The following is a 25,640-nucleotide window of genomic DNA, read 5'->3' as shown; positions in this document are numbered from 1 at the left end:
AGTATATTTCCTTTTCACCCACTGAGTCCATTTACAATCTATTATACTTTCAAACTCAGCTCCCTCCTGTGCCTTGTCTATATATGCTTCTTCTAACTGCTCTAATAAATGAGAAGGCTAATATGAGTATTATCAGTATCATCTTTCCATGCAGGAATATATACAGTTCATCATCATTAAGTCCCTCATAATTTATCCTTGTCCAGCCTCTCTATGATTTACCTGAGTCCTGTACTTAAAGATAAAACTTTCTGTTCAACTCTGGTCATTTCAACAGGAACATTTGAAATCCCCCTGTTTCACAGTCCATCTTTTCCCCTGGAAGAAGGTGTTGTTGGGTAGTTGCTGGGTAGTTCATTATTGGTTGCATTCCAAGCTCTTTTGTCTTCCAGAATATTATATTCCATGCCCTATGAGCCCTTAATGTGGATGCTGCTAAATCCTGTGTAATCCTGACTGAAGCTCCATGATATTTGGATTATTTCCTTCTAGATACTTGTAATATTTTCTATTTGACTTGGGAATTCTGGAACTTGGCTATAATATTCCTGTGGTTAATTTTTGTGATCTCTTTCAGGAGGAGATGGGTAGATTCTCTCAATTTCTATTTTGCCCTCTGCTTCTAGAATATCAGGGAAATTTTCCTATGGAAATTCTTTTAAAAAGAAATCAAGGCTCTTTTCCTAATCATGACTTTCATGTAGCCCAATAATTTTTAAATTGCCTCTTCCGATCTGTTTTCCAGATCAGTTGTTTTTTCAATGAGATATTTCACATTTTCTTCTAAGTTTTCATTCTTTTGATATTGTTTTATTGTTTCTTGATTCCTCACAATGTCATCAGCTTCCTTTAGTTCCATTCTACATTTTAAGGAGTTGTTTTCTTCAGAGAGCTTTCTTATTTCCTTTTTCCATCTGGTCAATTCTGCTTTTTAAGGTATTCTTCTTCTCATTAACTTTTTGGACTGCTTTTTCCATTTGACCTAAACTAATTTTTAAACATGTTATTTTCTTCAGCATTTTTTGGGGGGATCTCCTTCACCAAACTGCTGACTTGGTTTTAATGGTTTTCTTGCATCTCTTTCATTTCTCTTCCCATTTTTTTCTCTACCTCCCTTAACTGATTTTCAAAATCTTTTTTGAGCTCTATCATAGCCTGAGCCCAACTTCTATATTTCTTGGAAGCTTTGGATAAAGACAATTGGACTTTGTCATCTTCTGTATTTTGATCCTCCATGGGACCAAAGTAATTGCTATGGTCAGGTTCCTTTTTTGTTTGCTCATTTCCCCAACCTTTGCCCTGGTTTTGGGGTGCTTCTCAAGCTTTTGAGTATTATTGGGACACCCCTGCAAGTACCTCAGTTCCTTCAGGGTCTTATGAGAGGATCTAGCCTGTCTTTTGGTCTGTGGATGACCTCATAAGCACACCCCTCTGCTCTGGAACTGTGAGGAGGGTCCCTGCTCTATGGCAATGGGGGGCCCCAGACCATGACCAAGGTCTGAATATGAACAAATCACCAGAGTCCTGTCCCAGAGACAGAGGAGAGATCTTGACAGTCTCCACCCACCCCTTACCTTCTGTGGGATGAGCACTCTGGAATTAGCTGCCATGCAGTTCCCTACTGGGCAGCTCTCGATATCATAGATTTTCAGAATGGAAGGGGCCTTATGGTCATTAAATTCAGTCCTTTACATTTTACAGGTATAATAATATGCTTGCCCCTCATTATCAAAGAAGACCATGACACAGGGAGGTGATACCATATTGTAGAGAAATTAAGTGACTTGCTAATGGTGCCATAAGGTAGTAAGTAGCAGAAATAAGACTCAAAAACAACCTCTAATACCACCTCTACTGTGTTCATTCAAATGAGGTGGTTGAACTAGATAAGGAATTCTTAACCTTTTGTGTATCACGAACATGTAGGTAGCCTTTTGAAATCTATGGTTCCTTTCTCTAAACAATATTTTAAAAACAATTCTAAAAAATGCCAAATTTCAGTTAAAGTTTAGTAAAAATAATTTTCCCCCATTCAAATTCAGAGACCCCCTGAAATCTATCCTTGTAGCTCCAGGGAACCAAAGAGCACCTCTGAGGTACAATTGGCTCTCACATCTTATAATTCTAATGCAGACAAGAACATTTAAGGGTGGTATCAGAACATTAATTAGACTGATTTCTTCCCCCCTCCTCTCCTAATCCTTTGTCCCAGTCATAAGGAATGTTTTCTTTTCTTAACTCTCCTTTAGTTACCGACTGGCTCCTGAGCATAACGCCATTGTTGGGGTAAATGACTGCACAGCTGCTTCCATCCACTTTCTGAAAATCCTGGAAACCTATGGTGTAGATCCTTTTCATGTCATTCTCTGTGGAGACAGTGTTGGCGGGACAATTGTGGCTTCTGTTTGCCAAAAATTCATTACTCAACCAGATCTCCCAAAGATACGAGCTCATGTTATGATCTATCCTTATCTCCAAGGACTTAATTTCCAGCTGCCTTCCTATCAACAGCACAAAAATGTCCCATTCCTTTCCCGGGGACTTTAGCATTTCCTGTATATTTTATAGTCTTGATATTCATCCGTCTTGGAAAACTGCTATCCTGAATGGTGCCCATCTGCCCCCTGCATTGCGGGAGAAATATGAGAAATGGATGAGTGTCCACAACATACCTAAGAGTTTCAAAGACAGAGGCTACCAGTATAGGTCACCTGACCCTTTTAATGAGGATGCCTACCAGCAAAATCAACACATATTATGGCCAGTAAATTCACCCCTAATTGCTGACAATGACATCATTGCCCAGTTCCCTGAGACTCTGCTTGTGAGCTGTGAGTTTGATGTCCTCAGAGATGATGTACTCTTGTACAAGAAGAGGTTGGAGGACCAGGGGGTGCCAGTGAGCTGGCATCACATTGAAGATGCTTTTCATGGAGTGCTCCTTACTTTTGGCGGAAAGTACTTTTCTTTCCCTTCCTCCTTAAAAATTGTCAATGTTGTTGTTCATTTTATAAAGAACCTGTGAAATTTATTTTCAGAAAAGAATGACAAAGAATGGCTCTATCCAAAAGTAAATTCTCTGTTAAGTTTCAATTTACCAATTTAACTCTTAAATCTAAGACAGGGCAAATTCTGGAGCTAAAGAGATTGGGAGTTTTGTCCTGTCTTAGATTTAAGAGTTCCAAAGTAGTTTCTGATGGAGTGAAGAAAGATAGTTTGAGTATTGCTTGTCCACAGACATGATGGTAGAAAAGTTAGGCTGGCAATCCTCATATCATCTTTCCTAAGTCTATATTGGCATGTATCCTAAGATAAATTGTAAGTGCCCAGATAAAGGCATGGATGGTTCCAGGGTGACAAAACCTTGGTCTGATTAGAACACAAGCTTCTGTGTACTCTGATAACTGGGCCTATGAATGTACTGCAGGATATCTGGCATGAACTCTAGTGATTTCTTTGTGCTCAAATTGGGAACTAGAAAAATGAAGCTCCTTGTCAGTAGGGATTGTTTTATTCTTTGTATATTTGTATCCTTGGAGATTAGAGAAATGCTATGGGGCAGTGGATAGAGAGCTGACCCAGGTGCCAGAACCTGGGTTCAAGTCCTATCTTTGACACTTATTCACTATATAAACTTGTGGAAATCATTGAACTTCTCAATGCTTCAGGCAAATTTCTTTCTTTATTCTTTAGAGATAAGTACAATTAAGTGATTTGCCTAGGGTCACAGGGCTAGTAAGTATCGAAGCCAGATTCATACCCAAGTGCTCCAGACTCCAGGTTTGCTACTCTATCCATTATACCACCTGACTGTCCCTCCTCTAGGCAACTATTCTAAGACTATAACTTGTAGAGAATGTTAGGACTTAGTCTGATAGAGAAATTCCTCACAGGGAGCTCTTGGCACCAGGAAAATTCTCAATCCAATTCTTACCCCTATTCATAAACATTATATAACCAACAGTGAATTTTGCTACATATATGGATGTGTGTAAATTTATATAAATGTATATACATAACCATATATAATATTACATATATATTTATATAATTATTTTTCTGAGTCTTTAAAGTCACCTTTAATCAGATCAAGTTAGCAATTGAAAAGAGTGCTTAGAGAAAATGCCTGCAATTGTAAAGAGAACAAAAGCTTGCCTTTTTAATCCTATCGGGATTTCTTTGAAGATCCTAAGGATAGCTGTTAAAGAACTCCTTTTACTGGGATGTCTGATGTCAATTCTCCAGCCCTACCCTACATTAGCAGGTATATAATTCTTTGACTGGACAAGCCAGAGTTGACATTTCAGTTCCCATCTTTTGATGGTCAAAGCTATAAAAAAAGTCAACAGTAGAATAGAGTCTGGCTTTCTAGCTAGGAATGGCACTCTCTTCATCCCCCACCTCCCAGATAGGCTTGTGTTATCTTAGACTTAGAAAAATATCAATAGATGCACTTGTTAACCTAATTCTATTCTGCTCTTTCTTAAGGCCAAAACTCTGATAACATCTGTCTCTGATTAGGAAAAGCTTTGGGAAGATCAACACATATTTATTTGCAACAGACCAGAACTCAATGAAGACCTCTCCTCATTTTGGGGGACACTTTAACAATATGTATATATATACACATATACATACACACACACACAAATATATATGAACGTTCATAAACATGCATACATATATGCACACACATTCACACTCATATAAGTGCATGGTTCTAGGTTGTTTATTTAGATATTTTAGTAGCTATCCCAGGTAGAAAAGGTACTATACAAAGATATGTAGTTTACATGAAGGAAGTACTTGATTGGTTACCATAATTCATCATACTCTTGTTTTAATCCCACATACCAAATATGCAAAAGTGTTTTTTTTTGTTGAAATCCAGCAAGTAAGTTTTCATCTTCCCTGCAATTGATTGCTTATACTTGCAAACTAACCATAAGATTGGATGGTCAACAATGGGTTCAAAATCCACTAAAAATCTTTTTTTTGGAAGATTTTTTTAATGGTTAGAAAAAATATTCTCCAGTTTTTACAAGCGTGCACATTTTTTTAAAGTGACATAATTTTCAACAAAGAAATCATATAATGATCAACCATTTGCAAATAACCATGTTCTGACTAATATGGAAATGTGTTGCTTACTGTCTCAGGGAAGGAGAAGGGGAGAAAGGGAGGAAAAGAATTTGAAACTCAAAATTAAAAAAAATGTCAAAAATTGTTTCTTTAACTCCAAAATTAGTAATTTTCTCATTAATTGGTGTTAATTGACCTCATGTTGAAAACAATTGGGAAATATGTGGAAAATAGCTAAAATGTCTATAATCTCTGATTCAGAGATTCTGTTGTCAATCACTCAAGATACAATTATTAGGATCTCATTTATAATGTGCCAGGCACTTTGATGATTAAAAAAAGGGTAATTCTGGGTAATTTAATCATTTTATTAATAATACCAGTATTTTAATAAAAAGATGGTCATTTGAGCAGTAAGAAATTATTTCTCACTTTAATTCAATAACTAATCATTGCATTGGGACCAAGTTTTTCCCCTTTTCTAAGTCTTCATCTAGAAACCAACAAGAATCTCTCTTAAAAGATTTACCCAGGTTAATATCTAATCAGATAAGAAAAGAAATTCTAAGCTTTGGCCACTGATTGTATTTGCTTAGACAGGTCTGGGGGAAAAGGTTGATTTCCCCTATTATTAAGACAGGTGATAGGGAAATTAATGTCTCTTTGACCAAACTGGAGTGACCTAAGTCTTGTATTCCAAGATCTTTATTTTAATATAGTCCACACCTTCCATTGTGTTACCAATCCAAGATAATTGCTACTTTTGAGGAACACCTACTCTTTGAAGGATGTATAAACTGTAACCCCACCATTATTTGGTCTATGAGAGAAGGCCAACTTTTATTAATAACCTGCTAGCCTTAATATAAATGGCTAGAAATGATATTTCTTGAACATTTCTTGAACATAGATATAGCAACCACAAAGAGGCACATTTGAGAAAAAGACAGATCTGACTTAGGGTCTCTTAGGAGATTATAGATATCTGAATTTGTACTCTCAACAGTATGGGGGAGGGAGTGTACCCTTGACACTGGTTACAAAGACATACTGTTGTAACTCTTCTTCAATAGAAGAAATTTTGTCACCTTAAAAAGAGGATGTTCTGTACTGTATGCAAAGTAACAACAATATTGTAGGATGATCAACTGTGAATAACTTAGCCTTTCTCAGCAATACATTAACCCCGGCAACTCTGAAGGACTTATGATGAAGAAACTTATCCATCTCCAGAGAAAAAGATAATGGTATCTGACTGCAGCATACTTTTTACCTTATTTTTCTTGAGGTTTCTTTTTTTTTGGGGGGGGGGTCTATGCTTTCTTACACAATACTACTATTATGACAATATTTTATATGACTATACATTTATACATTAAATTGCTTCCTTTCTCATTGGGGGGGTTGGGTGGGAGAAATGTAGAGAAATTGAAACTCAAAGTTTTAAAATTGAATTTTAAAAATCATTTTTACATGTAACTGGGGAAAAATAAAACAGTAAATTAAAAAAAGATGACTTTTCCTGAGAAACTGTGAGTTGAGATTTTGACTTTTTCCTCAGCCTGAAATCAGGTTTTTGATCCTCTCTGATAAGCATATAAATGTGTCTATATGTCTATTTTAAGTGTTTGAACTATAGATATCTGAAATTTTACTTTCAACAGTATGGGGGAGGAAGTATATCCTAGACACTTGTTACAGAGACATACTATACACAGAGATTCTTAAAGGCTTCATGGGGACTTGGATTCACTTTGGAATAGGGGCCTGAACCATTTCAGTCTTTTTATAATCAAGCGAATATTGTCTGAAGTTTCTTGCAGGAGAGTTCCACTGAAGACCCTCTAGACTTCTGGTAGTAGGTATATATTGCTCTGTCAAAGAGCTATTGAGAGTTCTGTTTAAGAGAATTTAATATACAAACTAAGCCAATTGGGTTGAATACTCCATTTTTGTCTGAGTTTTGTTTATGTCTTTAGGATATAACCTGTATTTGCAAGGTGAAAAAGAAGAGTGAGACTTACTAGAATATCTGTTTAAAAAGGGTGACTTTGAGTTTTGGAGGGGGAATTAGGGAAAGAATTTTCTCTTTGAGCATTTCCTTGAAGTTGAAGGCCCAGTTTTTATCTAGAGAGGCCCACAACTGTAGCCTTCAGGGGCTGATGAGAAAAATCTAAATTTTTTTTTAATAGGCAAGTAAAGTAAAATTCACATTCAACATGCCACAGAAGGGGTTTTTTTTTCCTGTGCACAAAGAAAGAAAGGCAAGTGAAAAAAATTAAGAATGATGATCTTAAATGTATTTCAGTGGGAATAATTACTAGGAGACTGGTAAAAATATATACTAGGTAAAAATATTTACTAGGTAGAGACTGGAAAAATCATAGAAAAAAGCATACAACAAAACCTTTTTTTATAAAATCAGATGAACATTTTAAACTTCATTTGCAGATTTAAAGCCTGTGCTGGAGGGATGGCTTCCAAATATATATTGCCTTCATTGTTTTAAGGGAAGGGAGATTTAGAAAAAAAGTGAAGGTGAGGGGAAAATAATGAGCTTCATCCCTAGTCATGTGGAAGTTTTGACTCCTCTGTAAGTAAAACTTAAAATGTTTTTAAATTGAAAGGAGAGTCACTCTCCTGTCACTTTTGGACTGAGGCCAAAGTTCAAGAAGCAGATAAGAGGAAGATAGGTTAATAGGAATCAATGGAATATGGTATAGTTGTGGGAAGAAGACTATTTTTTTATTTTTATTTTTATTTTAAATTGCTTTTTTATTAAAGATATTATTTGAGTTTTACAATTTCCCCCCCCCAATCTTACTTCCCTCCCCCCGCACAGGAAGCAATCTGTCAGTCTTTACTTTGTTTCCATGTTGAACATTGATCCAAATTGAGTGTGATAAGAGACAAATCATATATTTAAGGAAGAGACAAGAAGTCTAAGAGGTAACAAGATCAGATAATAAGATATGTTTCTTTTTTTCTAAATTAAAGGGAATAGTCCTTGAATTCTGTTCAAACTTCATGGCTCTCTATCTGGATACAGATGGCACTCTCCCCTGCAGACAGCCCAAAATTGTTCCCTATTGTTGCACTGATGGAATGAGCAAGCCCTTCAAGGTTGAATTTCACCCTGTTGTTGTTAGGATACATAGCGTTTCTCTGGCTCTGCCCATCTCACTCAGCATCAGTCCATGCAAATCCCTCCAGGCCTCCCTGAAATCCTGTCCCTCCTGGTTTCCAATAGAACATCAGTGTTCCACGACACACATACACCACAGTTTGCTAAGCCATTCCCCAACTGAAGGACATCTACCTGACTTCCAATTCTTTGCCACCACAAACAGGGCTGCTATAAATATTTTTGTACACGTGATGTTTTTACCCCCCTTTCATCAACTCTTCAGGGTATAGACCCATCAGTGGTATTGTTGGGTCAAAGGGATGTACATTTCCATTGCCCCTTGGGCGTAATTCCAAATAGCTCTCCAGAAAGGTTGGATGAGTTCACAGCTCCACCAACAGTGTAACAGTGTCCCAGATTTCCCACAACCCCTCCAACAATGATCATTATCCTTTCTGGTCACACTGGCCAATCTGAGAGGTGTGAGGTGGCACCTCAGAGAAGCTTTAATTTTCATTTCTCTAATTAATGATTTAGAGCAATTTTTCATATGGCCATGGATTGCCTTGATCTCCCCATCTGTAAGTTGCCCTTGCATATCCCCCAACCATTTGTCAATTGGGGAATGGATTTTTGTTTTAAAAATATGACTCAGTTCTCTGTATATTTTAGAAATTAGTCCTTTGTCAGAATCACTAGTTGCAAAGATTGTTTCCCAACTCACCACACTTCCCCTGATCTTGGTTACACTGGTTTTATCTGTGCAAAGGCCTTTTAATTCAGTGCAATCGAAATCATCTAATTGGTTTTTGGTGATGTTCTCCAACTCTTCCTTAGTCACAAAACTGCTCCCCTTTCCATAGATCCGGCAGGCAAACTAGTCCTTGATCTTCTAATTTGCTTATAGTATTGTTTTTTATGTCTAAGTCCTGTACCCATTTGGATCCTATCCTGGTAAAGGGTGTAGGTCTAATCTAAGTTTCTTCCACACCAACTTTCAATTATCCCAGCCGTTTTCATCAAAGAGGGAGTTTTTATCCCAATAGCTGGACTCTTTGGGTTTATCAAACAGCAGATTACTATAATCATCTCCTGCTTTTGTACCTAATCTATTCCACTGGTCCACCACTCTATTTCTTAGCCAATACCAAACAGTTTTGATGACTGATGCTTTATAATTTTAGGTCAGGTAGGGCTAAGCCACCTTCTTTTGCACTTTTTTTCATTAAGCTCCTGGAAATACTTCACGTTTTATTTCTCCATATGAATTTACTAACAATTTTTTCTAGCTCATTAAAGTAATTTTTTTGGAATTTTGATTGGTAAGGCACTAAACAGGTAGTTTAGTTTTGGTAGAATTGTCATTTTTATTATATTAGCTCTACCTATCCATGAGCAGTTGATAATTGCCCAATTATTTAAATCTGATTTAATTTGTGTGAGAAGTGTTTTATAATTGCTTTCAAAAAGTTTCTGAGTCTGCCTTGGCAAATAGACTCCCAAGTATTTTATATTGTCTGAAGTTACTTTGAATGGGATTTCTCTTTCTAGCTCTTCCTGTTGTATCTTACTAGACATACATAGAAAAGTTGAGGATTTATGAGGGTTTATTTTATAACCTGCAACTTTGCTAAAATTGCTAATTGTTTCCAGTAGTTTTTTGGATGATTTCTTGGGATTCTCTAGGTAGACCATCATGCCATCTGCAAAGAGTGAGAATTTTGTCTATTCCTTCCCAATTCTAATTCCTTCAATTTCTTTTTCTTCTTTAATTGTTGAAGCTAACATTTCTAATATAATATTGAATAGTAGTGGTGATAATGGGCACCCTTGTTTCATCCCTGATCTTATTGGGAATGCCTCCAGCCTCTCCCCATTGCATATGATGCTTCCTGATGGTTTCAGATAGATACTGCTAATTATTCTAAGGAACAGTCCATTTATTCCTACACTCTCTAATGTTTTTAGTAGGAAATGGATGCTGTATTTTGTCAAAAGCTTTTTCAGCATCTATTGATATGATCATATAATTTCTGATAGGTTTGTTATTGATATAATTGAGTGTACTAACAGTTTTCCTAATATTGAACCAGCCCTGCATTCCTAGTTGATCATAATGTATTAGCCTAGTGATAACTTGTTGTAATCATTTTGCTAAGATTTTATTTAAGATTTTTTGCATCTATATTCATCAGGGAGATAGGTCTATAATTTTCTTTCTCTGTTTTAACTCTTCCTGGTTTAGGTAACAGCACCATATTGGTTTCATAGAAAGAGTTAGGCAGAGTTCCATCTTCCCCTATTTTCCCAAAGAGTTTATATAGAATTGGAACCAATTGTTCCTTAAATGTTCAGTAGAATTTGCTTGTGAATCCATCAGGCCGTGGAGATTTTTTTCTTAGGGAGTTCAATGATGGCTTGTTGATTTTCTTTGTCTGAGTAAGGATTGTTTAGGTATTTAATATCTTCTTCATTTAACCTGGGCAACTTATATTTTTGTAAATATTCGTCCATTTCACTTAGATTATCAAAATTATTTGCATAGAGTTGGTCAAAATAATTTCAAATTATTACTTTAATTTCCTCCTCATTGGTGGTGAGTTCACCTTTTTCATTTATGATACTAGCAATTTGGTTTTCTTCTTTCTTTTTTTTAATCAAATTGACCAGAGGTTTATCAATTTATTGGTTTTTTTCATAATACCAACTTTTGGTTTTATTTATTAATTCAGTAGTTTTTAACTTTCAATTTTATTAATTTCTCCTTTAATTTTTAGAATTTCTAATTTGATATTTAATTGGGGATTTTTGATTTGTTCTTTCTTTAATTTTTTAGTTGCATGTTTAGTTCATTGGTTTCCTTTCTCCAATTTATTCATGTAAGCATTTAAAGCTACAATATATCCCCTGAGAGACACTTTGAATAAATCCCATAGGTTTTGGTATGTTGTTTCATTATTATCATTATCTAGAATAAAATGGTTAATTATTTCTATAATTTGTTTTTTGGTCCACTCATTTTTTAAAATGAGGTTATTCAGTTTCCAATTTGTTCTGGGTCTATATCTCCTTGGCCCAACAATATTGCATATGACTTTTATTGCATTGTGATATGTGAGAGATGTATTCGCCATTTCTGCCTTTCTGCAGTTGATCATTAGGTTTTTATGTCCTAGTACATGGTCAATTTTTGTGTAAATTCCATGTACTGCAGAGAAAAAGGTATATTCCTTTCTATCCCCATTCAATTTCTTCTATAAGTCTACCATATCTAATTTTTCTAACATTCTAGTTACCTCCTTAACTTCTTCCTTGTTTATTTTATGATTCGATCTATCTAGATCTGAGAGCAGGAGGTTGAGGTCTCCCACTAGTAGGGTTTTGCTGTCTCTGTCTTCCTGTAGTTCTTTCAGCTTCTCTTCTAAGAATTTGGATGCTATCCCATTGGGTGCACATCTATTCAGTATTGAAATAACTTTATTGTCTATGGTACCTTTTAGGACGATAAAGTTTCCTTCCTTATCTCTTTTAACACTATCTATTTTTGCTGCTGCTTTATCTGAGATAAGGATTGCTATCCTTGCTTTTTTTTTTTACTTCAGCTGAAGCAAAATATATTTTGCTCCAACCTTTTACCTTTACTCTATATGTATCTCTCTGCTTCAAATGAGTTTCTTATAAGCAGCATATTGTAGGATTCTGGTTTTTAATCCACTCTGCTATTCACTTATGTTTTAAGGGAGAGTTCATCACATTTACATTCAAAGTTATGATTACTAATTCTTTATTGCCCTCCATGCTATCTTTCCTCTGTTTGTATTTCCCCCCTTTATCCATATTCCCTAGTATTTTGTTTCTTAATACCACCCCCATCAGTGTGTTTGCCCACCTATATCACCTCTCCCCTTTCTTTCTCCTTTCCCTTTCCCCCTTTCCCCCTTTTCCCTTCCCTTCCTTTTGTTAGTTCCCCTTTTTCCCCCACTCCTCTTCACTTTCTCTGTCTCCCCTCCCCTTTTCCCCTTTTAATACTTGAAAGGTTAGATGTTTTATAAGTAAACTGAGCATGTGTAAGTTGACTTTAAGCCAAGTCTGATGAGAAGAAGATTCAGGTGTTCTCATCTCCTCCCTTCTTCCCCTCTATTACCATAAGTATTTTGTACCTTTTAGTGTAATGAGATTTACCCCATTCAATACCCTCCCTCCTCCCATCTCTTTCCTGTCCCCCTTTTTAAGGAGGTAGTGTTTTTTAGATCATTCTATCTGAGTCATAGAAAATTTGGAGTATCTGTCACTTCTAGCTAAGTACATTCTGTCTAATAGAGTTAAAATTTTTGAGAGTTATTAGTCTTTCTCCCAAGTGGGGTTAAAGTCAGTTACATCCCATTGGATAGCAGTCTCATGGCTAGGTCATGAATATCCATCACTTCTGGCTAGGTATATTTTTCTCTGTTAGAATTGCAATTCTCAAGATATATGAGAATCTTTTCCCCCATGCTGGAATACAGCTAGTTTCGACTTATTGGATGGCAATTTTTTTTTACCCCCCCGTTTTTTTTACCTTTTCATGTGTCTCTTGAACCTACTGTTTGATGTCCAAATTTTCTATTTAGCTCTTGTCTTTTCATCAGGAATTTTTGGAATTCTTCCATTTCGTTAAATGTCCATCTTTTTCTCTGGAAGAGAAGGCTCAGCTTTGCAGGATAGTGTATTCTTGACTGCATTCCAAGTTCCCTTGCTCTTTGAAATATCTTGTTCTAGTCCCTTTGATCTCTTAATGTTGATGCAGCCATGTCCTGTGTAACCCTTACTGTGGCTCCTTGGTATTTAAATTGTTTCTTTCTGACTGCTTGCAGGATTTTCTCTTTTATCTGATAGTTCTGGAATTTGGCCACAACATTCCTTGGTGGTTTTCATTTTAGGATCTTTTTCTGGAGGGGATCGATGTATCCTTTCAATAACTACTTTGCCCTCTAGTTCCATCAGGGCAGTTTTCCATCACTAGATCCTTTATTATTAAGTCCAGATTTTTTTTCTCTTCAGTGTTTTCAGGAAGTCCTATAATTTTTAGGTTGCCCCTCCTTGATCTATTCTCAAGGTCAGTGGTTTTGCTGATGAGGTATTTTACATTTTCTTCTATTTTTTTTCTATTTTTTGGTTTTGTTTAACTGATTCTTGCCATCTCATAGAGTCAGTTTCTGAAGAATCCATTCTTTTTTTTAGAGGAGTTTTCTTCATTAACCTTTTGCAACTCCCTTTCCAATTGGTCCATTCTACTTTTGAAAGAGCTTTCCATTTGACCAATTGAAGTTTTGAGAGAATTATTTTCTTTTTTGCATTTGCCCAATTGAGGATCTGAGAGAGTTATTCTCATTTTGCATTTGTCCAATTGATGATCTGAGAGATTTATTCTCTTTTTGTATTTGTCCAATTGTATTTTTTAAGGATGTTTTCTTGTTGCAAGGTATTAATTGTCTCTCCCAAATTTTCCAATTGATTTTTCAACTCCTTCCTTATTTCTTCAAGGAAATCTTTCTGTGTTGAAGACTAGGTTATATTCTCCTCAGAGGTTCTAGGTCTCTCTGAGTTAGGGTCTTTCCCTTCCAAGAATTTTTCTATAGATCCACCTTTCTGCTGACCTTTCTCCATTTTGCTAAGACCTTGAGTTAGGGAGGGGCTGGTTCACAGGGGCTTGGGAGCAATAGAGGCTTTACTCACTGAGTGCAATTTCTTTGGCTGGCCAGTAGGAGGTGCTTGTTGCTTTCTCTGGAGAGTCTGTGACCTTGATTGAGGCCTTCTCCCTTAGCTTGAAGGAAGGAGTTAGAGCTAATGAGTCTTTTTGCCTTCAATCCATGGTGGGTTTTGCCCTGGCCAGAGGTCATCCTTCTCCCTATTGTCAACTGGGCTGGTTCTTCTGCTCACACACCTGTGCATGAAGCAGAAGTAGTCTGCAATTGTTTGTTCTGAGAAGAGGCCTCAGTAGCAATGGAGTGTGGACTCAGAATTCCTCAAACTAGAGGATCCTAGGGATGGTGTGTCCGTAGCTACCCTGCACTGGAGCTCTCCCCCCAGCCCTGTTGGCAAGCTCCAGAGTGTCAGCACGCTCCTGCTCCCTATTTGACTCAAGCCCCCACCATCTAACCCCACCGCTGATCCAGCAGGTCCAGCTCTTGGGCCCTCAGACTCCCGGGCTCCAATTCAGCTGCTAATCTGGCTGATCCAGGGCTGATCTGCCCCCTGTGCCCAGACTCACCTGCCCGAATTTGTCCAGTGCTGCTGAGGGAGACAAATCCTGAGGTAGATATTCTTTCTCCTGGTTTTTCTTTCTGGGTTTTGTGGGTTGGATTTCTTTTAAGAGGGTTTTTTCATATGATAGAAGGGGAAATATCAGGAGACTTTAGAACTGTGCCTGTCTTCTCTCCACCATCTTGGCTGGAAGTCGGGGAAGAAGACTAATCAAGGAAAAATTCTGTAACGTGATTTGAAAACCAATATAGGCAATTTTATAAAATTAGGAGAAATTTGATCAGCAAGATGCTGCCAAGTGATAACTAAAATCTGTTATATACTATCACTTTTAAACTCCTTTGCTAGATTTCCAGATTAGCTGGAAAATAGTGAATCCCATAACATGAAATGTTTGGAGTAAATAAGCCTTCTGTAAATTATAATACTAAATAACTGAAATTACAAATAAATTGAATTTCTATTTGTAACATTTGAAAAATAGATCCAGGTTCAACAGAATTTATTTTGGTTTCATTTAAATAAAATTTATTATTTATTATTTTATATAATGCCAGGAAACTTATTAGCAGTGTGATTGTTGTCATGGGAGAGACTGATTTTGAAATGGTCATTGAGTTTTTTTAGATAAACTTTTTTAGCTAAACAAGTGTTTTTTTAGTCTAAAAAGCCAAGGACCAAGCAACTGGTCAAGCTGTTTGACCCTGAGAGGAAAGTTGAGAAAATTTATATAGGGGATAAAGGAGACCTTAGCTGGATACTGACATTTCCTTTTGTTTAGTTCCCAGGAGGGGAATTAGGGTTGGAAACAAGGATGTGTAACCTCTCCAATGTGCTGTGTAATTACAGATATGAAACCAGACTGTGTTCTGTCTAAAAAACAGCTTTCTTATGCTGAATGATTTAGATAAAGAGCAAGGTTAAGTTCTGTCTGACAAGACAGAATTTTTTTGTGCTGGTCCAAATTTACAAAACATGATTATTTGACTAATTTTCCATCAGGGGCCCCTCTCTTTGCAAAGCCTAAGATATGCCCTATAATTTCACAGTTAATCCTATCATTTTACCACATCTTTTCATTTGGAAGTCAATCGCAAGGGGTGTATCTTCTGGAGCTGCTTCAAGCTGAAAATGAGCATAGAATTGTTGGGAAATAGATGACTAAGGCAGCTTCTGGAGGTTTTTGGTGACTAGATTATATAGAGGATGGTGTCTGGCTCCAGTCACTAGTTAAAGACATGTGGTCTATAGCCAGGAAGAGATAGCCTCTCAAGGAAATTAAACAGAGAGGGGAAAAAAGCAAAACAAATGCAAAAGACTAAGAAAATAAGAAAGATCAAGAGTGGGGTGAAGATCAGGGTCAGCCAGAAGAAAGGTTAGGAGACCCAATTAGGAGACAAGATTTTCAAGGATATTTTCCATCCATGCAGTCTTTTCCATGATACATTCAGTTCAGAGTTCAATCTGTTGTTAATGTGCATAGAGCAATATGAAAAAGGAAGAACAATACAGAGAAGTGTAGATATCAAAACAGTACTCTATGACTTTAGTAGTCAATGGTTGAATCAGTGTATCCAGAATATACCATGTGGCAGTTTTCCAATCCAAGTAGCCTTGTTCTTTTTAATATGTAGCAGAATACCACTTGGTACCAGGTCACATTGTGAAAGCACTCATGTCTTTCATAGACTACTTGCTCTAAATGTGGAAATTTGCTAGAGAGAAAAAGACTGGGACATGATTGTAACAATATCAAACTAATCCTTGATAAATTAACATATTTACAGCAGGATCAAATATCCTTAGCTCTTTTTGACTTCAGCTAAGTGTCACAATTGACAACCATCCATGAGTAATAATTCCATTTAATAGCCAGGCTCAAGAATTACCCGGAGGGAAACATTTATTTTCAATGGATTGCAATGGAGAAACTGAAGAAGGAACTTAGGACCTTAGATCATCCTTTTGACCTTTCCTAGATTTGGATGGTATTCTAAAATTCTAGTAAATTTCAAGGGGATTTCTCTCATATTTTCCTTTGTCTACTCTTGCAAACAGGCCTCTTGAGCCAGGTGGAATCCAGGACTGAATCCAAGCAGTTTAGCTTACCTCCTTTTCAACTCTTCTCAGGGCAAGAGAAAAAGAGAACCTGGCCTCAAGCCAAAAGGACTGACAAGAAGGAAAAATTCTCGACCAGGGAACCAAGAAAAGAGAGAAGAGAACATCTTTCTTAGAAATTTCTCAGCCAAAAATAATTATATCCCTTTCTCTCTTATTGAGGACCTATGATTGGCAGTCTCTTAAATGAATGAGTCCATGAAAGAAAGGGCCCAAGGATGGGGGAGGGGGGTGGGAGTTTGTGGACTGGCTGCTCTACCAGTCTCAGGAATAACCAGATGGGAAACATTCTTTTTTAAAATAGAACATTAGCGTGCATACCCTTTGATCCAGCAATACCACTACTGGGTCTATACCCTGCAGAGATGATAAAAAGGGTAAAAGCATCACTTATATGAAAGTACTCATAGCAGCCCTGTTTGTGGTGGCAAAGAATTGGAAATTGAGTGAATGTCCTTCAATTGGGGAATGGCTTAACAAACTGTGGTATATCTATGTCATGGAACATGATTGTTCTCTTAGAAACCAGGAGGGATATGAATTCAGGAAAACCTGGAAGGATTTGCATAACTGTTGCTGAACAAGATGAGCAGAACCAGAAAAACATTGTATACCCTAACAGCAACATGGGGGCGATGATCAACCTTAATGGATTTGCTTATTCCATTAGTGCAATGATCAGTGACAATTTGGGGCTCTCTGCAATGGAGAATACTATCTGTATCCAGAGAAAAAATTATGGAGTTTGAACAAAGACCAAGGAATTTTACCTTTAATTTATAAAAAAAACCTGATACTTTATTGTCTGATCTTGCTATCTCTTGTTGTTATCTTGTTTATGTTTCTTCCTTAAGGATATGCTTTCTCTCTCATCACATTCAATTTGGATCAGTGTATACCATGGAAACAATGTAAAGATTGGCAATTGCCTTCTGTGGGGGGTGAGAGGAGGGAAGTAAGATTAGGGGGAAAATTATAAAACTCAAAATAAATAAAATCTTTAAAAAGGAAGAAAGATAGCACATTAGGTAACCTGAACAAAAGAAAATTTTCTTTCTTTCCCAGATTCAGACCTCCATCTGTCACAGTTCAGGATCATATTCCCTCTGAGTAACTTGTGGCAGTTTTGTTGAATGGTAGATTACAAACTTCATGATCTATCAGGCAAAGATAGCTAAAGTCAAATCTTAAAACAAAAATCAATCTTAGGCCCATAGACTTTTACCCCAAATAATAAATTTCACCTATCCTAACTTAGGGCAAGAAATATTTTTTTCTCTCTCTCATGGAGTTGCAATAAAAGTGCACCATTTCAAACTTACATAAGAGATTTCTCTTAGAATTCATTACTTTTTTTTTCTTTTCCAGTCTGAATTTGTCCAAATGTAAATTCCAAATCATTAGAATTAATTCCATGATTTCTAGACAGAATTTTGTTGATCTACAGCCAGCCAAGTTCAGATTACAAATTCCATGACCTAAATTTGTTTCATTTGCCAGGTCAATGACTTTGCACACTTAGATGCTTTTCAGAATCATGACAAATTTGCAAAAGAAGGAGTTGACAGGGACCCTAGAGAAGGAAACTGGGTCTGTTGTCTTTCCCATCCATCTACCTTGTGGTGGATTATATTCTATGACACTTTAGGTTTCAACATTATAACAGTAACTTCAAATAATTTAAGCTTTCATAAGTAATAACCAAATAGTTGCAGATATAACTTCCTCATAACTTCAGGCAAAGATGGAAATATTAGTTCCCTAAATGACAGTTACAAAATACTTATAAAATATCTTAAGTGGGTCTAAAAAAATGACTTAGATAATTTCAAAATAATTTTTCCACTGTTTTAAAATTTCTTTCAGCCCTTATTCTAATAACATACAAGTTATAAATATATATAACTTGTACAAAAGTTTACTAATTTGCATATTATAACCAAACAAAAGCTGATATTACTTGAAAGTTGATACAAACTTATAAAGTGATTCCAATACAGTTAAATGCATGTAAAATTAGGCTTTTTGTCACCATTAGCATCATAATATATCACTCACATTTTAAAAATCTCATAAAATTATCAGCTGATTAATGAAACTTTATTGTTTGAGGGGAAAGCTTTTTGGGACCCTGAACATTCTTTCTGAATTTCATTCTTTTATTTCTTTCATATTTTTTCTTTTTAAAAAAATATTTTATTCATTAATTTTTTCCAATTACATGCAATGGTGATTTTCAACAATATTTTTTTGCAAGATTTTGAATCTTACATTGTTTCTCTCTCCCTCCCTCCCCCCTCTCCTCCCCATTAAAACAATCTAATATAGGCTATATGTGCATAACCATGCTAAACAAAGATCATATGAATCATGTTATGAAGGAATAATCAAGACAAAAAATTTATAATTTATAAGACAACCTTTAAAATTGAAGATAGTAAGCTATGGTCTGCATTTAAACTCTACAATTCCTTATCTGGATATGGATGGTATTTTTTAAATATATTTATTTTTTATTTTTGTATAAATGATGTCTTTTTATACATTACTAAAATATTCTTGTTTAAGAGTAAATGTAATACCCCCCCCCAAATATAGACCCTCATGAGCAATAAAGTAAAGAGAAAAAATACAAATAAAAATAAATTTTAAAAAATGTGCTTCAGTCTCTTTTCCCAACACCACCACTTCTGTCATGGGTGAATCACATTTTTTATGGTAAGTTCATCACAAAAGCTACTTCCATATTTTTCTACTGTTGCCATTGCTGATTGCAACTCCCTCCATTCATACCTCCCCACTACCATATACTATATTTTCTTCCTCCTTTCACTGTGTCCCTCTTCTTAAATGTGCTGTAGGGTAGCTGAGTGGCACAGCAGACTGATCCCTGGCCCTGGGGCCAAGAGGCCCCAAGCCCACATACCACCCCTAAGGCCCAGCAACTATCTGGCCCTTTGGTCCTGGACCTCTCTCCCCCATGGTCCACCTTCTACTCCATCATTCACATTCCACCCCCTGCCCCTGTCCCCCTTCTCCCCCTTTTACTCTAGATGTCTATACCCCATTGAGTATATATGCTGTTTCCTCTCTGAGCCACCTCTGATGAGAGCAAAGTTTCCCTCATTTCCCCTTGCCTTCCCCTTCCATATCATTTCAATGTCTCATTGCAATAAAAACAATCTTATATGAAATACCTTCGCCTATTCCACCTCTCCTTTCTCTTACTCCCATTACATTTTCCTTTTAGCCATTGACTCCATTTTTACAATATATTAAATCTTCAAATTCATCTCTCTCCTGTGCTTCAGCTATAAAAGCTCCTTCTACCTGCTCTATTAAATGAGAAGTTTCATATGAGTATTATCAGTATCATTTTTCTATGCAGAAATACATGCAGTTTATCATCAAGTCCCTCATATTTTCCTATAGGAATTCTTTAAAAATGAGGCCAAGGCTCTTTTCCTGATCATGACTTTCAGCTAGCTCAATAATTTTTAAATTATCTTTTCTGAATCTGTTTTCCAGATCAGTTGTTTTTTTCAATGAGATGTTTCACATTTTCTTCTAATTTTTCATTCTTTTGGTGTTGAACTATTGTATCTTGACTTCTCATATAGTTAAACAGCTTCCTTTAGATCCATTTTACATCTGAAGGATTTGTTTTCCTTAGAGAGCTTTCTTATCTCTTTTTCTGTCTGGCCAATTATGCTTTTTAAAGCATTCTTCTCCTCAATAACTTTTTGTACTGTTTTATCCATTTGACTTATGTTGGTTTTTAACATGTTATTTTCTTCAGCAATTTTTGGATCTCCTTGACTAAGCTACTGACTTCTTTTTCATGTTTGTCCTGCACCTCTCTCATTCCTTTTTCCAGTTTTTCTTCTATCTCCCTCACTTGATTTTCAAAATCTTTTTTGACTCTGTCATAGCCTGAGCCTAATTTCTGTTTTTCCTGGAGTGTTTAGATGCAGGAGCTTGGACTTCCTCATCTTCTGAGTTAGTATTTTGATCCTTCTTGGGATTATAGCCAAAGTATTTCTTAATGGTGTTCCTCTTTTTTTCTCAGTTTACTCATTTCCACAGCCTGCTTCTGGTTTTGGGATGCTTCCTGAGATTTTTATTTTTTGGTTTTTGTAAAGCAACTGGGGTTAAGTGGCTTTCCCAAGGCCACACAGCTAGGTAATTATTGAGTGTCTGAGGCCAGATTTAAACTCAGGTACTCCTGACTCCAGGGCTGGTTCTCCATCCACTGTGCTGCCTAGCCACCCCATTCTTCCTGAGATTTTGAACATTATTGGGACATCCCCCCAACAAGGATCTCAGTGTGTGAAGCTCTGACTTCCCTCCTGGTCTGTGAATGACCACAAGTGCACCCCTCTGCCACAGGGCTGGGGAGGGGTCCCTGTTCTATGGGGAGCTTAGAATGCAATCAGGATCTGAATGTGGTCAGAGCCCCAGTCCTGTTCCAGGTACAGAAGACAGACCTCAGAAGTCTCTCTCCACTCACCTATCTTTGGTAGGCTGAGCACTCAAGGCTCAGTTGCCTGGGGGCTCCTGCTTACCAGCTCGCCTGCTTCTGTTTCCTGAATATGAGCTGCTGTGGCCACAGCTGCTTGCTGAGTGCCCTGAAGGCTGGGCTTCATGTGCTCACCCTGGCAGAGGTCCCCTGCTGATCTTCCAAGTTGTGTTCAGTGCTCCCCAGGGTGTAGATCAGGAAACTGCCCCTGCTTCCAAGAGCCGGCTCCCAGGCACCCTGGGGCTGCCTCTGGGAGGGTAAAGTTCCTTCACTCTGGTGAGCCACCCCTCTAACCCCATGGAGCAGAGTCTTTCCACTATTTTCCAGGTTACCTTGGTCCAGAGAATTGTCTCACTGGATCCCTCTGTGGGTTCTGTCACTTGAAAATTTAGTTAAAGCCATAATTTTATGATTTTTTGAAATATTATGGAGAGAACGCCTAAAAGAGGCTCTTCTCCCATCACCATCTTCTATTTCTTTTATCTTTGAACTGACCTTAAATTTTGCTTTCAGAAAAAAAAATGTAAGCTGGCAGGCAGTTCAATGGAAGCAACATCTGAGATCTGAGGCTAATGAATATCTGTCCCTGGGAATAAGGTAGGGAAGTTACTTTGAGAAAACTAAGGTTGGACTTTTAATTCATTTTCCCCATACAAGAAATCTGTATACTTGGTTCCAAATTTTAACCTGACCAATTAGGTGGTGCAGTAGATTCAAAACTGGCCTTGGAGTCAGGAAGATGGGAGTTCAAAACCTTAGACACCTGACTCTTACTAACTGTGTGACTTTGGACAAGTCACTTAATGATTGTCTTGCATCCAGGGCCATCTCCATCCAATGTGATTCATATCTGGCTACTGGACCCAGATGGCTCTGGAGAAGAAGGTGAGTTTGGTAATTTAGTACAGTATCATTTCCTTGATGTCGCAGTCTTCTTGGAAAATGAAGGAGAAACAATCTGTTAACCTATGTACAGTAGAATAGGCCTTGAGGACCAGTTCTGTTTATATCTGTCCCTGTTTATATCTCTCATAGCAAATTTCTGTTATCATGGTAGAAGTTTGTCACTGTAATACTGCTAGTTATTAGTTTAACATTCAAGTATCTGAATAATTGTAATAAACTGTAAGTGGGAAAGATTTTGTTGTTTTAATCTGAATTTGTTGTCATCCTATGACTTAAAGTGAGTTAAATTAGTTTTTGAGCTTATCATGTATAAGATTCAATTCCTGAAATGGTTCATTCTTTCAGAATGATTTGAATATAATTATATAAAGGTAAACAAGTTTGTGAAATGATATAAATCCATTAAAGTGTGAGGTTAAAATCGGGAGCCTTAATTTTGTTTTAAAGAATAGGATTTTAATACAGACAGTTATGTTAGTGAAGAGTAGTAATTTATGAGTTATCTTAATGGGATATATGATTTTATTTTACTTCTGATTAGTGGTTAATCTGGGATTAGAACCTGTGTATAGAGTATGCACTGAAATGCATGAAAACTAGTTTAAGAGTCACTTAAAGAAGTTCCCATTTTTAAAAAGAGATTCTGAGAACAGTAGTCTCTGCTTAGGTCCATTTGAACATGTTTAATAACTGAACAAGTTTAACTACAGTCAATGATTCCTATAATCTGTTCACTGTTTACACATCCCATCCCAAGTCTTTTGCTGTTTGCTATTAAGCATCTTAAAGTAATGTTGAACCCAGGAATGAAAAATCAAAGTACTAGTTATGCAGAGATGTGATTTTTTCTGTGATGAATCTCTTACTGTAATCAATGTGAAATTACAATCAATACTTGGATATGAGAATTTTGAGCACTGAATTAACCTGAAAATCCGATTATTGGAATTTGCAATTTAAAACCTTATGGGATTGTTAACTGACATTATGCTGAATATGACTCGAGGTATGATCATCAAGGAAGGCTACTGAGTCAATGATCCATGATGCCAGCAACCTTATGGGGTTTTACATCTATAAACTTGGGGAAATGTCTTTTGGTATGGACTGAGGTAGGATTCTCCTGATTCTTATTTCTTTATGTGACCTTTCCACTTGAAATGGAAAATATCCCACCTTATTGATTTTAAGCCTGATTCGATACCATTACCTATCAACATAATTTTTGCCTGGAACTGTTATCAAGATAAGAAAACATGTCCCATTATTTAACTATTCTATTTCTATGCCAAATTTCTATATTATGTCAGATGATCAGTATGAACAAAATATTAAAATCTTTATTTTATAGGCTAATAGTGGAACACAGAGATCTGAGTTAGTATAGTAAGATGCAGATATAAGACATGAACTATTTATTCTAGAATTTTACTACTTTCTATATTCCTTACAAACAGTTAATTATTTTGCTTTGGGCATCTGTTACTAGTTATAAATTTGTGTATAAAATAAGATTCTTTAATTTCTAATAATGGAATGGGGATAAGTAGACAAATGATGCGAAGATTTATAAAACCAGGATATAATTTTGTAATTTGTTGAATTTGATATCATAATTGTCTCAGTTCTGTGTTAATGATCATGCTTTTGTTAATAACCTGCTGGTTTTAATAATAAAATGATTAAATTACTCAGAAACTATGTCTCTCAACCATTTTGCAATAGACTGATATTTTATATCACTTTCAAAAAGTAGGTGTTCCTCTTATGACCAAAGGACAACAAAACTGTACATACCCTTTGATCCAGAAAAACCAAATCCCAAAGAGATCATTAAAATAAGGGGGAAAGATCCACTTGTACAAAAATATTTATAGCAGATCTTTTTGTAGTGGAAAAAATTCCAAACTGAGGGCGTGCCTCTCAATTGGGAATGACTGAACAAGTTGTGTTTTATGAATATTTATTGAGTACTATTGTTCAGTAAGAAAACATAAGTAGGCAGACTTCAGGAAAATCCAGAAAGTTTTGTATTAATTGATGCTGAGTGAAGTGAGCAGAATCAGAAGAGTATTGTACACATGAACAATGGCATTGTGGATGAAAAACTGTGATGGACCTTAGCTCCTCTCAACATTTCAGGGACCAAGGACTTGTGATAGAAAATGCTATTCACATCTAGAGGGGGAAAAAACTAATGTAGAGCCTAAATGCAGACCAAAACATGCTATTTTCACATTTAAAAGCTTATTTTATTATTTTCCTTTTCTTGTATTTTTCCCCTTTAGTTATGCATCTTCTTTCACAACATGATTATTATTTTGTGTTAAACATGATTATATATGTATAATATATATCACATTGCTTGCTGTCATGAGGCTTAGGGAGAGAAGGAAGGGAGGCAAAAAGTGTAGAATTTAAAAGCTAATGATGAATGCTGAAAACTATCTTTGCTTGTAATTGAAAAAATCAAATCAAATTATATCTACCTATCTATCTATATCTATATCTATATCTATATCTATCTATCTATCTATATATCTATATCTATCTCTATCTCTATCTATCTATCTATCTATCTATCTATCTATCTATCTATCTATCTATATTTGCAAGGCAATGGGGTTAAGTGGCTTGCCCAAGGCCACATGGCTAGGTAATTATTAAGTGTCTGAGGCTGGATTTGAACTCATGTACTCCTGACTCCAGGGCTGGTGCTCTATCCATTGCACCACCTAGTCACCCCAAAGTAATATTTTAAAAGGTATTTCCTTTGATTGGCACTCAATTCTGATTGCTTAACAATTAAAGAGAGAATAAATATTATGATGAGGGGCTGTACCTGAACTTTGATTATGCCATTTAATTAGTCTACCCCAGCCTTGGATAATCTATTCAAAGAATTTATCCCCACCCAAACCTGAGTGGAACACAATTACTGCCCCTTTTTTGTGGGGTCTAAATGGAGGAAAAAGTTAGCTCAGTCTTCAGTCTGAAGTGCTAAAAAAAGAGGATAAAAGAAAAAAGTGAGATTATGAATCTCCTCAAATCATTGCTTATTAATAATAATTTATCACAGCAGGATACTAAATACCACTGCTAATCACATACCCCAGGGAGATCAAAGACAGAAAGAAAGGAGGCCTTCTATATAAGAAAATATTTGTAGCAGTATTTTTGGTGGCAGCCAAGACCCGGAAACAAAGTAGAAACCCATCAATTGCTAAACACTCTGTCATACATGACTTACTGCACTTTAAGAAACCAATATGAAACACACAGGCATCCATGAGAAGACTCACATGAATCACTATAAAGTGAAAAAAAACAGAATCAAGAAAACAGTACATACCATTATAATGATGTAAACAGAAAGGACAAAAGTATGTGGTTCTAATAAACATTCAGGGCTTAGAGGAGGCACATGCAAGTCCATCTTTGCTGAGGTGGACAATTACAGTTGGAGGGTACCATATACATTTTCAATCTTTAGAGATGTCCTGAGAAGTGCTTTTGCATGACTCTTCTGTCTGTTTTTATTCTTTATTATAAAAAGATGACTTTGGGGTGGGGGAATATAAGGGATATATTGTAAAATGAAAGTTATATAAACACAGAAGGTTTCAGTAAAAAACAAATGTCACT

At 36.3% G+C, this 25,640-nt stretch overlaps 2 pseudogenes; both read left to right on the top strand.

The window, feature by feature from the left end:
* The window catches only part of LOC141510251 (arylacetamide deacetylase-like 4), an 8,148-nt pseudogene extending 1,762 nt beyond the window's left edge, over window positions 1–6,386 (top strand).
* The window catches only part of LOC141508358 (cilia- and flagella-associated protein 107-like), a 55,829-nt pseudogene that overhangs the window by 3,322 nt on the left and 26,867 nt on the right, over window positions 1–25,640 (top strand).

This window comes from Macrotis lagotis, chromosome 1 (genome assembly GCF_037893015.1).
Source record: "Macrotis lagotis isolate mMagLag1 chromosome 1, bilby.v1.9.chrom.fasta, whole genome shotgun sequence".
In the NCBI taxonomy this organism is placed as follows: domain Eukaryota; kingdom Metazoa; phylum Chordata; class Mammalia; order Peramelemorphia; family Peramelidae; genus Macrotis; species Macrotis lagotis.
This window is presented reverse-complemented; position numbering and strand designations above follow the sequence as displayed.